The sequence below is a fragment of the Chlamydotis macqueenii genome, chromosome 5 (assembly GCF_036417535.1).
Source record: "Chlamydotis macqueenii isolate bChlMac1 chromosome 5, bChlMac1.mat, whole genome shotgun sequence".
Classification (NCBI taxonomy): Eukaryota; Metazoa; Chordata; class Aves; order Otidiformes; family Otididae; genus Chlamydotis; species Chlamydotis macqueenii.
In genome coordinates, this window is record NC_141560.1 from 35,968,246 (window position 1) to 35,987,229 (window position 18,984).

Sequence of the window (18,984 nt, forward strand, 5' to 3'; positions counted from 1 at the left end):
TGTGTAGCATGGGGGGCTACAGTGGCAGCTTTTGCAAGAAGCTACTGGAAGTTTCCCCTTTTCCTGGTGGACCCAGCTGGGTCTAGGGCAGATCCATCGCTGACCAGGGCTGAGCTAATTTGCAACAGTGATAACACCTATGTGATAATGTATTTGAGAATGGGAAAATGAAAAAAAAGAAGCAAGCAGAGAGGGGGAGGCGCAAGCCTTGTGGGCCTTGCGGCCCTCACTCTCTGGCTTCCTGCCGGGTGGCTGTCTGAGCTCAACTCAGCTCAGCCCAGCTGCAAGAAGTGGAGAGAAGAGATGTGAAGAGAATCTGAGAGGCGTCTGCCTGAGCTGATTGTGAGAAATTTCTTGTGAGAGGAACGGCTGCAGATGCCAAGGTCAGTGAAGAAGGAGGGGGAGGAGTAATGTCACTCCTGGCAGAGATTCTCCTGCAGCCCGTGGTGCAGCCCATGGTGGAGCAGGCTGTCCCCCTGCAGCCCATGGAGGTCCATGGAGGAGCAGAGATCCACCTGCAGCCCATGGAGGACCCCATGCCAGAGCAGGCAGATGCCTGAAGGGTGCTGTGGCCCATGGAGGGCCTACACTGGGGCAGCCTTTTCCTGAGGGACTGCACCCTGTGGAAAAGGTCCCTACATTGGAGCAGTTAATGAAGGAGAGTAGCCCATGGGAGGGACCCCACGCTGGAGCAGGGGAGGAATGTGAGGAATTGTTCCCCTGAGGAGGAAGAAGTGACTGAAAACAACAAGGGATGAACTGACTGCAACCCCCATTCCCTATTCCCCCCTCGGAGGGGGAGGGAGGTGGAGACAATTTGAAAAGAAGCCCTGGAAGAGGGGATGAGTGGGGGTGAAGTTGATTTTTTTTTTTCTCTTTCTCATTATCCTGCTTTGTTTTTATTATTTATTAATAAATTGAAATACTTTTCCCCAAGTCAAGTCTGTTTTGCCTGTAACAGTAACTTGAATGATCTCTCCCTGTCCTTATTTCAAACTTTGAGTTTTTGCTCATATTATCTCTCCCTCATTCCCTTGGAGGGTAGGGAGGGTGAGTGAGGACTGCATAGCTTGGTCCCGAGTGGGGCTAAACTATGACAGTGACCCTCTGACGGACTCACTCAAACAGGTCCATGTCATTCTTATGCTGGGGGCTCCAGAGCTGTATGCGGTACTCCAGGTGAGGTCTTATTGAGAGTGGAGTAAAGGGGAAGGATCACCTCCCTTGACCTGCTGGCCATGCTTCTTTTGATGTAGTTGGATGCGGTTGGCCTTCTGGGCAGCAAGTGCATGTTGCTGGCTCATGTTGAGCTTCTCATCAACCAACACGCCCAAGTCCTTCTCCTCAGGACTGCTCTTAATCTACTCTCCACTCAGGCTGTATTTGTGCCTGGGATTGCCCAGACCCGCTTGCAGGACCTTGCACTTGGCCTTGTTGAACTTCTTGAGGTTTGCATGAGTCCACCTCTCCAGCCTGTCAAGGTCCCTCTGTATGGCGTCCCTTCCCTCCAGCATGTTGACTGCACCCCACAGTTTGGTGTCATTGGTGAACCTGCTGAAGGTTCACTCAATCCCACTGTCCATGTTACTGAAAAAGATGTTAAACAGGGCTAGTCCCAATACCCACCTCTGAGGAATGCCACTCGTCACTGGTCCCCACTTGAATATCAAGTCATGGACTGCAACTCTTTGAGTGTAGCCATCCAGCCAGTTCCTTATCCACTGAGTAGTCCATCTGTCAAATCCATGTCTCTCCAGTTTAGAGACAAGGATGTTGTGCGGGACAGTATCCAATGCTTTGCACAATTCCAGGTAGATGATGTCATCCTTTATCCTCCAGTGCTGTAACCTCATCACAGAAAGCCACCAGATTGGTCAGGCACAATTTGCCGTTACTGAAGCCATGTTGGCTGTCACCAGTCACCTCATTTTCCATGTGCCCTAGCATGGTTTCCAGGATGATCTGCTCCATGATCTTGCCAGGCACAGAAGTGAGACTGACTGGTCTGTAGTTCCCCAGGTCTTCCTTTTTTATTTTTTAAATTAAAAATTATTTATAATTTTAAAAAATTATATTTAAAAAAAAAATTTAACATTTAGAAATCTGACTGCAGACATGAGTAAGACAGCACAATCAGTTAAAATTGCAATATGCTAATCTCAGAGAAAAACAGAGTCATAAGAAGAGCTATTTGGTTTTGTTTTTCTGCCATCTTCGTAAGGCTAGAAAACATCTAATGAGAGTCTTAACCAAAGAATTAAAGGTGGGTGAGCTGGGAAAACACTGTTTTGGACTTATGACCAAGTAGTAATATTTCACTCTACATGCGCTGATCTACAGAGCTGGAGCTGTGGGGAGCAGGAGCCAGGAAATGCAGTGTTAATGAAGCCAGATACTGGTTGTAGCTGAGCAGTTCACAGCAGAGCCGAGGGCCACAGGATTTAAAAATTAGCTACAGTCACTCTTCTGTATAAATGAGACTAGCTACGGATAAATAGCAATAATAACATCTTGCTGTGCTCTCATTGTAGTTACAGCAGAGTTACACTGATGTAATTATGACAAAAATTAATCCCATGAATTTAGTATTTGCAGGTGGGAATTCTAATCCAGACCTTGGAAAATCTGTACCATATCCTGCTGAAAAGAACTCAGTATTCATGCTTGGATACCAATTAACAGTGTTAAGAAGTCTGAACCATGCTGTTGTCCCTTTCTTTGAAACTTGCTGATATTTTTCCTGGAAGCAGAAAAAAATTTAATCCTCACCTGTTCCAGAAGTCTGCAGCAGACCAAAAGATTTATCAGTAGATCTTTCTGCAAAAAGAACTTTAAAATGTTTGATTTTTTTTTTTTAAACTGAAAGGTGGAAGTTATAGAAAGGAGTAGGTATATGATTCTGTGCAGTCTTTGCTTTTCTTATTCACTTCCTTTACTTTATGCTACAGACCTTTGGGAGAGACAGGACTAGACAGACTTCTGATCTTACACAAAATGGGTAGTTAATGCCCGTATCATCCTAAGTGCTTCCTTTTTGCCTTTTTTCGGGATCCTTTTGGCTAAATTTCTTTTAGTTTAAATACGCCTTTTCTTTGGGAGCTGTTTTCAGTTACACGACATCTCGCTTTCAGTGGAGCGATAGTTAGGGAAAAGGGCTGGAGTGGTGAAAGATCCTATTCAGGTTATCTTCCACCTGTTTCAGAATACTTTGGGATGACAAATTGTATTCTGACTCCCAGACCTATAGTTTCAACACCCAGTCACCAGGACGCCTTTTGAATGGGAAGGTTTGGCTCTTGACATCCAATTCATTTCAGCCAATATTTCTAACAAAAAATAAAAAAGTTGAAAGCTTGAAAATTTCTGTGAAAACAAAATATATGCCCTGCAGACATCTCTGCCATCTGTGCCTCAGGTTCCCTAAATAACTATTTCTAAAAGCTTGCACAGTATTTAAGCCGTGTCAGAGCAGTAGATTAAAAAGGTTTTTGTAGTCTATGTGGTCATTATTTATTTATTTATTTATTGATATCAGGGGTACCTAGAGAGTAAGAATAAGTATTGCTTTTAAATGTGTCTGTAGGTAGAATTTAAAATAAGTGGTTAAAAATAAGCAAAGTTCCATCTGTTGTGGAGCCGGCAGATACATATGTTTGTCTCAAAAGGATTCAGTTTCATCTCCCGGTGGGAATTTTTGAGTTTTTCTGAAAAACTTTAATTGGAGGCTGCTGTTCTAAACATGAGACACAGGAACAGGCAGTGACATTGGGATTCGGATCTACTGTGTGTACCAGCAGGATCTTTAAAAATGTTACATCACTATAGTCTGAATTAGAGCTATTGTGGGAGCTAAGACAAAGTCTGTACAGAGGTAGTCATGATTTTACATAAATGGAAGACTCTCTAGACAGAACTTTGAGTCTGCAGGAAACTGCAATGGTTATGTGAGCGATTTTCTCACAGGAATTAGGCTGAAGATGTTTATAGACTTTTTCATGTGTTATGACATTTTTACTCTATAACAAAGATATTTTTGCTGAAAATATTTAGATGCACTTACAGATAAGTAATGGATTACATTCCTTTTGAAATGTGTGTTTGTGTGATTTATCTTGAGTTTACTCTATAAAAAATAGAGAGCAGAGAATAATTTCTTAGGAACACGCTAATAGAGGGAAATATGGATACAGTAATAACAAAAGTGGCGGATCCCTTAGACAAAACAATTTGTAGACCATGTCCAGCTAAAGAGTAGGAAATGCTTATGCACAAGATGTTAGGATACTGACTTCCCAGGTCCTTGCTCAGAGCCTTTATGTTAAAAAATTGTTATATGTAATGTTGCTGGTTGGCCACTATCAAATTAGCAGATGATTGCAGTCCAATTTCTTTTCATATGTCTGTGCTCACAAGGTCACTATTATATTTGAACCAATTGGGTGGTTCTGCACAATGACAGCAGAGGATTAATTTTGAAAGAATGTAGAATAGTGCAAGACCTGGCTGCCATAGAGGATTTCTGGACAGGGGAAGATAGAAAATCTACTCCTGCTAATATTTCAAACCAACTAGGTCTTAGTGGATTTTTCTTTTCTTTATGTATCTTTGTTTGCTCTTTACTGTTTCCTGTAGTTGTGTGCAGCATAGATCCTATTTGCAACTCCTCCAGTGGTATCTAGATTATCTCAGAAAATGGACTTAATGGAGATGTTAGTTTCCTCTTGATGAAGGGAGGAATAATTGTATATGATAACAGGAATACTGAGTTTGGAAAGACATCTCTGAAAGGGCACAATGAGTGGCAAGGTAAGTCAGTGCACTGAGAAGAAGAGAGAAAAAGAAAATACATTTTGTGACCTGAGAGCTACATAGACATTGACAATATGTAGAAACCATGACTTTCTTAAGGGAGCAGGAGTAGGGAGTTGCTTAGCTCATCTGCTGTGCTCAGTAAATGTTATTGCATCTATGTCCCAATTGGTTAATAGATGAATTGGTAAATGTTTCTCTGTGCTTGGGTAGAGCTTTAATTTAGAGGATTCCTGAATGCTGTTCCTGAAAGCCAATTTTTGAACCCTCTGAACTGTATTATCTGCCATTGCTTTGCCATTTGTAATTAGTTACTCTACGTTACCACATAGCGGAAAAATCGCTAGAGTCTTACAGTGTAATAGTCAGTAGTGATGCCAATAATAAAATGGAGTTTCTATTATAAATTGGCTTGCATTTGGGGTGGCTTTCGGGTCTAATACACAATTTTAATGCGCATGGTGTGGTTTTTTTTGCTTTAGCTTCACTGTCTGCAACATGAAATGACTGTTACTGCTTATTGTATGGGATCCATTCTCATCATCCATGAAGATCTCTTTCTCAGACTTTTTGACTTACATGCAATTTCTGTAAGACATTATGTTTTCTGCTGCCAGAAATATATTTTGCATGCTGCTTGTATATCCAATTGCAAATGATGGTTTTGCCTAAATATACATCAAAGCGGCCTATGCCACTGATGGCTTGTGGGACTTTTCTGTACTGCATGGCAAGAAGAAACTGGCCAATTTCCTTCCTTTAGAGTGCTGTTTTCGGACCATACATTTCACCAAATAAGCACACTATTGCCAAATTTGCTTTGAAAATGCCTAACTTCTCCAGAAGCAACTTATAGGAAGTCCTATGTTAATCTTTATAATTGAAATCTTTCCATCTGTTCCCTTTCAATGACATTACTGAATGCATTTTATTGAACATACAGGTATTCACAAGCACCCCTTCCTCCCCTGTTCCTTTTGATTGTCTTCATTTCTTTATGCATGAACAAACCTTAGAGTATCCTACTCCAAATGGACCTCTGTAACTTGTAGTGTCCCATTGCTATTGGTAATCTAAGAGAAAACTCCACTTTTCTTTTTTTAGGTTTTAGAACATTGAAAGCTGAAGTATTAGAAAACTATAGGAAACAAACATTTTTGGTTGTTCACAATATTTTTATTCCTGTGTTACTGCTGGGAATATGAGTGGTTATATCTTTTTTTATCTAATTATTCATGACCAGAAAGCTAATAAAACTTGAAATTATCATAAGTAATCCAGAATGGCAGATTTTCAGGATAAAGAAGAAAGCTTCTCCCTTGTGAGGTCTCCAGAGAGAGTGCTACTGACCTCTGTTTGTCTGAGCATGATCCATAAATCTCCTCTTTGCTTTGCTTTGATACGAAACTGTCCTGGTCCTTGCCTGAACGTGGATGCAGGGAGTGAGAGGTTGCCCTGCACTGAACATGGAGTCAGATAGATCTAATATTGGGACTTAATTTTTAACCTTCACAAAATTGTGTTGTCGTAAGAAAAAAAAATAGCTACTTTTTCTTGGGTGTGAAACTTGTCTCTGTCAGCCTAAGCCAGAACAGCCTCAACTGTGTGTCTGTATTTTGGTCTGACTTGCTCAAGAAGCCTCAGCACACCACACAAAGCTCCTCTGTCTCCAGGTTGAGTAACAGCTATATGATACTCCCGGACATACCTTTCCTAGCCACATGACATATTGCCATTCCAAGTACTGAAAGACTGTATATTTCTCTTTCCTGTTATTATAAATTCCATGTAAAAACTAAACTTCAGAAATACAGCGAGGTATTTGCCAGAGACTTGAACCCAGGAGAGAGAGTTTTTCTGGGATCTCTTCTGGCAGTTTGGGCCTCTCCACACACTCGGATGGCCCTCGGGGGATGTGTGGAGACCTACACTCAAAATGAGGGTGCAAGAAAGAGAAATGTTTTTATAGGCATAAGAGGCAGTGACCCGAGGTGGCCCCTGTAAATCAAAATGTGCAAAACATTTTGGTTGCATGAGCAGAGAGAAAGCTTGAGTAATCTAGAAAAGTAAGGGGAAAAGGGAACATGTCAGATGGAAGACAGCAGGGACAGTGTGAGGAGAGTGAGAGAGGAAAAGCCCAAAATGGGAGCTAAAAAACTTCAAAAGACTTTCTCAGTCAGTCTTGCCTTGGCTGCAAGAAAAGTGATGAGATTCTGGAGGCAGGAGTAATCCCTAGAAGCTTGAGGGACAAAATTGTCATGGAAGAAGGATCAAAAATTGCCCCAAAGCTGAGAGGGATATGGGAACTGCTGCTGATCTAAAAGAGAGGGAATTATCCAGGGCAGTTTATGTGTTCCTGGCATGAGGCCTGAGAATGGAATTTAACTGTCACAGGGCAGCCTTACCCATGTAATTAATTTAACATGCAATTCTTACAGCTTCACTAATTTCGGACGACCTCCCCTGGGGTACTTAGTAACTATCATTGCCTCCTGTTTATGTCTCCACCCCTTGCCCCCACTGCTGGGATGTCAGCCCGTCTCTCTGAGTAACAGCAGCATCGGCTGCGGGCTTTAGGACTAGGAAGAACCTCTTTCTGTTTGTGCTGTTCTTGCTGTGGCTGTACAGTTCCTGCTTAAAGTTTGGCACTGAAAGCAATATTCGGTGTAAATAGTTGAGTTTAAAAGAACCCAACAAAACCCCAATTGTATAGCAGAGTAGGGATCTGCAGCCATTTCAGACAGTCTCTGAACTGTCATTTCACTTACATCTTTCCTGAAGAAGGCTTGGAAGGTGCTCATCTTCAGAGACTACTTGCCCATTGTTCTTCCTGAGGATTGGTAATAGTTTCACGATTGTTACCCATAGATTTTGTCTTTCAGACCTAAAATGCCTTCCTGTTTCATCCTTTAGGATTAACACTTGATACTTTTTGTAATTCAGGTTCCTAATTGCTGTGTCAGGTTGTGGTAGCCTAACTGCAGTCCCATTATTTGCGTATTTTCATTTATTTCTGTTAGATTCCAGATTCAGATGCTATCCCTTTTTTGATCTTTTAGAAAAATTAAGTCTGTTTTTTGTTAAGCAGTTGCTGCTATGAGATAAACTACCTGGAGTATTTAAAAATGTGTTTCTAAAAGGAAAATTCTGTTCTTGTTTATCTTACAGATCAGTATTTAAAGTCTGAGCAAGTGATATTTGGGGTGAACAATTATTTTCTTTTATCTTAACTCCCCTAGGATAAGATTCTGCATTTGATTGACCTGAAGGAAGGAAGATTTACTTTGAGGGAGCGGTGGTCATTGTCCATTCAGACTTGTTTTGTTTGTACTTCTCTGTATCTGAAGGATATTAGGAGATATTATATAGGAGAGAGGAGAAAAGGTGAGACCGTAGTATATGAAGGCCTTCATGCTGCTTATGTTTGCCTGCTGCTAATTTATACCAATGTACACTTGCTGAACTGGGTGCACAAGTTGGTTTGTGGAAGAACAAGACCTAACTACACCAACAGGAGCCGAAAATATAGCCATCTAGGCTTACAGGTAGATATTCAGGTGTAGATGAAAAGAGGATTTAAAATATCCCAAAGTCTCAACCAGCATTGTGGCCTAGGCTGTGTTGACAGTGCATGGCTGGCCTGAAACTGTAAGTGAACTCCAAACTGTCAGAGTCCTGAACCATAACCATTCCTCTTTAGAACTGAAAAGCCTCCAAAGAACTTGAATCAGAACAAAGACAACTCTGTCACTCTGTGAGATCTTCCTTTTGTAATGCAGCTGGAACAACTGTCCATCATACCTAACACTGGGCTGAGACAGTGAAACCAAGAGGAGAGAGTAAAGAACTTCCAAAACATCTGAACTGTATCTGGTGGTATGAAGATGCCTCTCATGAGTTGCAAAGGCAAAAAGTTTAACTTAAATCACTATGGATTTAACAAGCCAGCCCTTTAGGATCCTGCTCAGTCCATGTAGTTTTACAAAAGAAAACAACTTTTTTTTTTCTGCTTTTCCTTTTGCATGACAGCAGTACTGCCAAGAAAGCTTTTCTATATTAAGATGAGTTAAATCTAGAGCTAGGGACAAGAGAAAATGGGTGTACCTTAAGGAGAGTCTTACTTCCTTTGTTAATGGGAAAAAAATTACATTTCTTTTACTGCAGCTGCTGGCCTAGCTGTTCAGACCAGGTGTTTTTTACTTTCAGAAGAATGTTACCAATTTCTCAGCCACACAACATTTTGAGTAGATTGCATGTGAATGCTAATTTTGACATAGGGTATGGCAACTGCAAATTTGTTTACAGGAAATTGTATTCCAAACAGTAGCATTAAATGTCGCTGAGTTTGATGGGCAGAAAAACTGCAGACTGTTTATGAAGTTCAGCCTTCAACAGAGCAGAAGCAACCTCACTGAGAGTGGGGTAGAACATCATTGTACAAGTGCACAGGTTCCTATGGGAAACATAGGCGTTTTCTATCTGTTTATTTTTTTGTCTCTTCTCTTATCTCTGAGACCGGAGATATTGCACACAGTTTCTTCATAAGCTGGGTTCACTAGATACCATTGAAATTATATATTTGTGTAGGCGCCTACTGAGTGCATACAACTACACTGATGGATGTGCAAAACTAGCAAAACACTAAGTTTGTAGATCCTGTTCTTCTTCAGGATTTTTGAAGTATGAGAAGTTTTAGAGAATGGATATCTTTGTTTCTGTCTTCTTAGAAAGGATTGTAGGAAATTAATATCAGTTTCCAAATACAATAGACTTCAAATGTATTTAATTAGCATGTTGGCATTTGAATTAATTCCCTTAGAGTCCAATTCTGAGCCAACCTTTTTTTTTTGCCTGAAAGCACCAGAAAAATGTTTTTGAAGTATAGTAACAGTCACGCCTTTAGATTTATACTAAGGGTGTGTTGTGTTGTGATGTCTGATTTATAGTAGACTCATGTTTATTTGTATGGACACTAGACTATCTTGTGTTTACAAATTTATCTAAACATGGAGTCTCCTCTGTCATCCTTTTCCTGCTGTTTTTTCCCTGTTCTTAGCTTCAGGAGGGGACATTTTTCATTTCTCCAAGCAGCTGTCTATAAATATTTTGGTGGAACAGTCAGGTCTCTTCTGGCTATCTTCAAGAGATGTGGTAACTTCAACAATTACTTCCCTTCATCAGATGGATATTCCTGATGCCTCAGCTGTGGTGAAGATGTGTAGTAAAGGTCCTAGGATTTGGCCCTACTTTCTCTCTAAGACCGTCTCCATTGACTGACTCAAGGCTAGAAAAGTTTCCATCACTGTAAGAGATGTTGAGTGGACTCATAAGAAGGAACACAAAGCCACTGACAATGTGGGCACTGATGCTGTGTCATAGCACCTCCTGGCATGCTATGAAGTCAGGATCCAGAATCAGTCAGCTTCAAGCACTTTTCTGCAGGGGTACACTTACACTTCTACAGAAAGAAGATGGATCCTCGATCAGCACACTGTCTTTGAAGTGACACGTGCTGCTGTATCATCCACCACCAGAGCAGTATCAGGGCACAAAACCTCTTCTCTGAATGACTGTCATGCGGACACTCTGACTGAACCTTTTCCTGCACGCAACAGACCACCAAATAATTACAGTGCTCTAATGGCATGTGGTCATACATGCAGACAGTACATCCAACTGAAACGTAGGGATGGCAAGTTACCTTTCTTCTACTGCTTATTACATGTAATAACAATCTGGTTTTTGATTAAGAAACATTCCAGAAAGAAACAAATGCGTTATATCAAAAATCAGTGAAACCTACTGAACACAAAACGCTTTCCTGTGCCCCAAACAAGGAAACTGAAAAATATTATTTTTATTGTCATTACTAACTTCTGTACAAATCTTTCTTAGTGCAGCATGTACATTATTTTCTGTAAGAATATAGCTTTTCAAGATGATGGTTTCTACTAAAGATGTCCCTGAGCCTGGACCTGACCATCCCAAGCTCTGTGGGGAAAGGAAGTGGGTGGAGATCGTGATCTAAAACTAGATCCATTTTGCAAATGACCTCTCTCTGAAAAAAGACCTAAATGTCTCTGAACTTTGAAATGTTGGTGCTGGAAATATAGAACTTGCTTCTGGTTTTGTGGCTGGGATTTTTTCCTTTTACTCTTCAGTCCTGACTCTCTGTTACACCATCTTTGAAATGTAAAAGAGCCCTCAATTTATGTTAATTAGTTTCAACATTGTTAATGACTGCTCATCCTTTCTGAAAAGCATAGGTAGTCATGGAAGCAAAATCGAGCAAAAGTTTTGTACAAAAAGATAACTTCCTATGGCTGGTACAGCGCATGCCATTATCAGTCACAAGTGCCTCTAGCTCTAGTAAGCAGATTGCAGTCACAACACCTCAGTCGCTATGACTTGGGATAGTTCCATAAATGCAAGTGATGCTGCTTTGGTTTATGGCAACAGGGACCTGGTCCTCATTGCTTTACCTGAGAAGAATAATATATCTCCTGCATATACTGTATTTTCCTGCATATAACATTTTTTATTACCCTATGTTCATTATTACTGAAAAGGGGTTGTAATCCAAAATCACAACTTCTGAGGAGGTTGGAGCTATTTTGCCAAGAACAACACCATATAACAGCTTTTACTTCAAGATGAAGACTGTTAAGTATCTAGCAGATTTGTTTTTCATCAAAATAAAGTTAATGTATTGTATGTGGCCCTTTAAAAGTTACATGCTTTCTGAAAAGGACTCTTTTGGGATCAAATTGCATTCATTGCAGAACTTGATATAGAGATGGTGAAGCTCATTAAAGAGCTTTATGGCATGTAGTCAATGCCACTACTACCACAAGTCTACAAAATTTTTCCAGATTACAATTCCAGGCATATTTTGGTTTCTTCTGAGCAAAAACAAGTGACACTGTAGGAAACTATAGGCTAAGAAAAGAAGGAAATGGGATGTGTTTCTCTATTTGAGTAAGTCGTGCTAACTTGCATGCAAGTCTTAGTATCACTGTAAAAATCACTGAAATACCAGACCAAAACACAAAAGTCCGTGTTAGGCATAGGCCACCCAGTTTCAAAAGAGGATTGAGATTCCAGTGACATAACTCTGTAGCTGATTGACTTCTTTTGACCAATTTCTGCTTTAAGAATAATCAGGTCTTCTTATTTTTTTTATGATACTTTATTACATTTAATCTGAAATTCTTAATAGTGTACTTAATCATAGTACATTTTAGTAAAGACTAAAGCTTAGGCACTGGAACTGGAATTTAAGGACAATTCAAGAATCAAATTCAAAACAGTGATTTCCAAGTCGTCACTTAGTCACTGCTGTATAGTTCTTCAGATATCCATGTAATTTCCTAAATCCCCAGGCAACTAAAATTTTGCTTCTGAACATGGACAGAAGCACTTCACTTTTGGTTTGTCTGAGCATTTCAGCATCTATCACAGGCATATTAACAGACAAGTAATTCCATACTTAAGTTGCTATGAGACCAACTCTAGCTGCCAGCTGAAGGTTATAAGAATTACAAAATCACACTTTTGGTAGCCTCACCTGCATTTTCTTGGCCTCTTAAACATTTTGGAATAAACTGCCAATTTTGAGAATTATTGTCTTATAGCTCATCTGCAACATCTGAGGTTTCTTAGAGGTATCATGTTAATTCTTTTAGGAGCTCCCAAATCTGGTGGCCCAATAGAGGCAAGGCTGCCACAGCTTCATGTTCCCAAGTCCAACTAGTAGTGAGACTGAACATGTATTCACAGTAGAAATACAAACACGTATACAAATATACAGATATACGCAACTGGTCACACAGATCAACAGAGGCAGAAATTGCAGCATTCACACAAACACAAACAGCACCAGTGGCCTCCTCCTCTTCCTCTGGCTGCTCAGGATGAAAGTCCATTAGTATAAAATATAGAAGCATATACATATGTAAGCCAATATGGATCCCTCTGTAGTAGCTGTCTTAGACAACAGTCTACCAAGCAGCTGGCCCAGGATCCCCTGGTCTCCCAGTTGCCTCAGCACAGACACACACTTGCAGACAGGTCTCTGCAGGGGCTAGCTCAGAACTATGACCTAACCAGTAGCTGACCTCCAAATCCCAAGGTCTCTCCAGTAGCTGGCTTGGACCTCCTGTTCCTCTGCTGGCCAACTCTCAGACCCCTCTTGTACCTCAACTGGGCCCAGACTTATGGCCACAGCAATACTTGTCTCCTAAGCATCTTATCCTACTTGCTGGCTAGCCTGGCTTGATGTTTGGTAGTGATTACACGCCGACATACACACCAATACAAATGCACACTCTCCGGTCTCTCCAGTTGTTGCTACCTCTCATGCATGGGCGCTGATACCCCATGGGCCTGCCTCTAGTTACTGCACTTAGACCCATGAAGTAGATAGCCTCTCACCCATGAGAAGAGATGGAAATGGAGTTTAATGAGAAGATGGGATAGAATCTGCAAGACCAGATAATTGTACTGACCAAATGCCAGTTTATAGGTCACTTCTATCCCTGTTTTCCTCTAGTTTCCTACACTTGATCCTTCTTGAACTCTCCCTTTCCCCATCTTTGGAACTTACCGTAAAAATCTCCTAAGTCTCGTATGATCCCACAGTGTTCATGCCCTGCATCCCAGAATGACTCCCTTACCCCTGGGCTAAACCCCTTCAGTCTGAAAGGAGAGCCAGAGAGCCTCTGCCACAGATTCACGAATGAGGGTCACTTCTGGCCCATGGGCCTGAGGGTCCCCAGCAACAGCTTCTTTCTCTAAGTGGGTTATTGGAGTTCTCCTGTCTACTGTTGTGTCTCTCTGCTCCTTTAGGTTCATGGAGACGAGCCTGTTACCACATTACCTAATAAATTCCTCTGCCTCTGAGGGTCTCAGGGAGATTTTTCTTAAAGTCTGCTACAGATAATTGGAATGGAAGGATGACAGGATGCTAACAGATGGAGGAAGCAAAATACAATTGTAGCTTAATTAATGTACTTTAAATACATTTGATGAATGAATTAGAACAGTATTTTCTTAACCTAAAAAGCACTTATGAAAGAGTAATGCTTTTAAAGCTCAAATCACAGTTATGCTTATTCAACCTGGAAAGAACTAAATTGAATAGTTCTAGTCTCAGGATGACAGAATTATTATTATTATTATCAAGATTGGAAAAGACCTAAAAGATCATCCAGTCCAACCATCACCAATACTTCTCAGCTAAATCATATCCCTCAACATAACATCCAAATGTTTCTTGAACACCCCCATGGTGGGTGACTCCACCACCTCCCTGGGCAGTGCATTCCAGTGCCTGCCTACCCTTTCCGAGAAGTAATATTTCCTAATGTCCAGCCTGAATCTCCCCTGGCGCAGCTTGAAACCATTGCCTCTAGTTCTATCACTGTCTACACGAGAGAAAAGGCCGACCCCTAGCTCACTACAACCTCCCTTCAGGAAGTTATAGAGAGCTATAAGGTCTCCCCTGAGCCTCCTCTTCTCCAGACTGAACAATCCCAGCTCCCTCAGCTACTCCTTATAAGGCCTGTGCTCCAGACCCCTCACCAGCTTCGTAGCCCTCCTCTGAACGCGTTCCAGGGCCTCAATGTCTTTCTTGCAGTGAGGGGCCCAAAACTGAACACAGTACTCGAGGTGCGGCCTCACCAGTGCCGAGTACAGGGGGACAATTACCTCCCTGTTCCTGCTAGTAACACTGTTTTTGATGCAAGCCAGGATGCCGATGGCCTTCTTGGCCACCCGGGCACACTGTCGGCTCGTGCTCAGCCGAGCATCAATCAGTACCCCCAGGTCCGTTTCCTCCACACAGTCCTCCAGCCACTCCGCCCCAAGCCTATAGCGCTGCCTGGGGTTGTTGTGGCCGAAGTGCAGGACTCGGCATTTGGTCTTGTTGAACCTCATCCCATTGGCTTCAGCCCAGCTCTCCAGCCTGTCCAGATCCCTCTGTAGGGCCTCGCTACCCCCAGGCAGATCCACACTCCCAGCCAATTTGGTGTCATCTGCGAACTTACTGAGGGTGCACTCAATGCCCTCATCCAGATCATCAGTAAAGATATTGAAGAGGACAGGCCCCAGCACCGACCCCTGGGGAACACCACTTGTGACCGGTAGCCAGCTGGATTTAACTCCATTCACCACCACTCTCTGAGCCCGGCCCTCCAGCCAGCTCCTTACCCAGCCAAGAGTGTACCCATCCAAGCCATGGGCTGCCAGCTTCTGCAGGAGAATACCGTGGGAGACAGTGTCAAAGGCTTTGCTGAAGTCTAGGTAGACCACATCAACAGCCTTTCCCTCATCCAGCAGATGGGTCACTTGATCATAAAAGGAGATCAGGTTGGTCAAACAGGACCTGCCCTTCATGAACCCATGCTGGCTAGGCCTGATCCCCCGGCCATCCCGCACATGCCGCATGATCTCCCTCAAGACTATCTGTTCCATAACCTTCCCTGTAACCGAGGTCAGGCTAACAGGCCTGTAGTTCCCCGGATCCTCCTTACAACCTTTCTTGTAAATGGGAGTCACGTTGGCAATCCTCCAGTCTTCCGGGACCTCACCAGTCAACAAGGAGCACTGATAGATGATGGAAAGCGGCTCAGCTATCACCTCCACCAGTTCCCTCAGCACTCTTGGGTGGATCTCATCCGGCCCCATGGACTTGTGGCAGTCCAGTTGGAGTAGTAAGTCTGTGACCGTTTCTTCCAGAATCACAGGGGGGTTAGCGTGCTCCCCAGCCGAGACTACCAGGTCAGAGAGAGGAGTACCCTGAGGATAACTGGTCTGACTGATAAGTCAAGACAGATTACAATGATAAATCAGGAAGTTTGAGAAAATTACAAGAAAAGAGAAGAAACAGATGTGTAAAAAGTTTGTTTCTTTGCTTTGCATTGTTTTACCAGCATAGTGAAATGGTGATGGAGGGCTGCAGAGGAGTTGCTTGCTGTGGATGATGTGTATTACAGCTGCCATTAGCTCAGAGAGAATCTCTAGAACAAGAATGTGACACCAGGAAATGTAATATAACCCTCAAAATTGTGTTTCCTGTGCATATAAATTTGGATTTTATTTCTGAAATTCTGATCGGTGAAGTGTAACCTTATTTTTACACTGGACCTGCTGTTACAGTATGGGAGTAAGAGATGATGACTTTCATTGTCTGCAACAAGCTATGAAAACTGAATGCCCGGCCCATGGGTTACAACAGATAGCTCCTACTATGTGAAAGCACAGTTTAGAGTTCAAGTCATTTTGTTTGCTTCAGGACGTTTTTCATGTTGCTATGATAATATTGGCATGCATTGCTGATAATTCAGAAGATAGGGAGCACAGTTGATTTTATTTTATTTGCTATTGGAATCTGGATGTTGAGGGAAGTTTTAGAAATAACCTATGGACACAACTGAGCTAGGACTGTTAGATTCTAATCCCAGCTCTGTCCCCGGGTCACTGTGTGGCTGCAGGCACGTCATGGCTACCTTGGGACAGACACTGCTTTGATGTGCTCAAACTACTAGAAATCTGGAATGCTAAAAACACACCGTTGCAGTAGTCCAGACACCATCTACCTGAGTTAGTCTGCTGTTGGGCCCATGCTACCTGTCCGCTACGGTTGTTAAAATGGATGCAGTTCAGGACCAGCCTAGCTCAAAGACCTGGCTTGTGGTGGCTCCTGTCCTGTAGGAGCAGATGTCTTGTCACAGTGATCCTCTGACTTCCAGTCCTGGGCTCAGTGCAGGCTGAATGAACTCGGGTCTGCCTACACCCAGCGATGCAGAATGGCCCTTCATACCTTTACAATCTTGTTATCCCACTGACACTGCTTTTTGAAACCTGTGGATTTAAATGTTGAGAGTTATTATACATAGGTGCAGTGCCAACATATGCAATGCATATATAATGATTAAACTAGACCCTATGTCTGACCAACCTTTACAGATTTAAATATAGCTAGGAACTTGGTTCTGAATTTGTCGGCTAGAAGCCATATCTGTTCTTTACATTATTGCTATAGCATCTTATATCTACTTTAAGTATGGAAAGAAATAAAATTAATTTTTGAAAACGGTGATATCAGTGACCATAACTTCAGCAATCTGGCTTTCCTGTTAGATGGTCTAGGACATGAAGCTGCATTTCTATGCAGGAAGCAGGTAAATGAAATACACAAATAATATTGGTACACAGCTTATACTCTAAGCAAAAGAAAATGATGACTCCTGAAATAATTATGTTGTGTTTTATGCTATTACTGGTATTACTAACAATGTAAACAGCCAGAAGGTTCTAACCTGATTTTGAGTTCAATTCTGTTAGGTGCCATACAAATGCTTCCATCAAAGACTTCACAGTCTTCTGTCCGGAGTTTTATTAAGACCCATTTCTTCACACTGTTTTTGAGACAGAGAGGCAGCTAGCACTGTGACTGAAAATCTAAACACAGAATGCTTTATGAATAACTTCATTGAGAGTTGTGCTTCTAAAGGTGCAGCTTGATGCTGAAAATTTGAACAAAAAAAGAAGAGGAAATTATAAACTACTTATATGTTGTAACCAAGGTCCCAATCCAAATTCAAGGAGGAATAAAAGGTCAGAGTGAAAGGTTAAAGACATGAAAAACTTTAGAGTAATGAGGAAGGTGATAATGAATGAATGAGAAAGGACATAAGAGCAGTGAGGGTGGAAGGAGAAAATAAGAGGTAAAGGTAACAGTGACTGCATACTCAACTTTAAGTGGTACATTAATTTTCTGTGGCATTTAGCAGGTAGGAATTTTTTTTGCATCATTCAAAATAGAAAAGAATTCTTTGTTCATTTAAATATGAAAATTTATAATCTCACCAGCATGCCAACTTCAGAGTTGTTAGAGAGAGATGAGAAATACATCCATCATTAAGATAGGTATGGAGGTTTCTAAATAATGCAAGGATTTTCCTTGTTTCACAGCATAATGAATGAATGCTAGCCCCAGTTCTGTAAATGGATATGATAAATGGGACTATATAGGGAAACATAATTAGAACAGAGGTTTTGGCGTTTCAATTTTAGCAGTTGTTTTTTGAACTTTATTGTCATTTGCCAGTGATTTTCTGGATGAAATACTGATTTTCTTTCCAATTTAAAATATTTTTCCATCATGATTTTTTTTGAAAATAATTTTTTCAGACAGCGTTTTAGCTATTTGAACATACTATCATATCAGTATACATTTGGTTCTTTTTTTTACTATTTTTTTCTCCACAGCTATATGGGAAAGAAGGATTAGTCAGAGAAGAGAGAAAGACTGTGAGCATGCATGTGGCATATATGTAAGAACTTACTTTTTGGAGCTGGACTTTGTGGCAAAAAGGTAGGTTCTCTGACAAACCCTGTAATCACAGAATTCCCACACATACTTGAGTTCTTCTGTGGCTGAAAGTTATCCAAGAGCAAGACAATGATAACTGTCACGTATTCAAAAGACAACTGGACAGACAGGCAGCATGGGTGAGAGCTGAAGAAGTCTAGGTAGTTTGCTGAGGGGTGGGCAGAAGGATAGTCTGGCACTCCTCCTGCTTCTTCCTTGCTGATCATGTTTAAATGTACTTTTCCCTTACATTAGACATTCAGATTTTCCTTTCCTTCTTCTTTTTAACTTCAAAAGCCACCTTACCTTTTCCTTCAGTGCCCCATTTTCTCAGCCCTAGTATTCCTCCAAAACAGAGCAGTGTAAATCAGAAAAGGCCAGTGGTACTGTTACCTCACAAGGCAGTGGGTAAGAAGGAAAGTAGAATCAGAATCATCGAGATTTTCAGCATTATTCTTAATTGATAATTGAGTCTTTAATTATTCCTTTATTGTTGTCTTTCCAACTCTCTCATTTCTTTAACTTAAAAAAAAAAAAGAATGAATAAAGCAATATATATTCAGAAAGTCTTTAACAAAATGCTTCATTCCCAGCTATTGGACTAGCCAACAAAATAACATTTGTGAAAATTGGCTTCAGGAAAAGTTCTTAATTTAAAATACTATTATGCAAGTCTATCACTGTGTAGGAAAATGGGAATTTAAAAACTGATATACGCTACCGGAAAACAAAGAAAATGAATGAGATATCTGGGTTTTTTTCAACTTGCGTGAATATTTAGATAGACATCAGATCAGATG

General features: G+C 41.3%; 1 protein-coding gene across 1 annotated transcript in view; it reads right to left on the minus strand.

The window, feature by feature from the left end:
- The window catches only part of LOC104485794 (fibrinogen-like protein 1-like protein), a 187,223-nt gene extending 172,102 nt beyond the window's left edge, over positions 1-15,121 (minus strand). The window contains exon 1 of the mRNA XM_086749041.1: positions 15,019-15,121. The gene's annotated coding sequence lies outside the window, so the exon portion shown is untranslated. The remainder of the gene's footprint in view (positions 1-15,018) is intronic.
- Between the last annotated feature and the right edge of the window lie 3,863 nt (positions 15,122-18,984).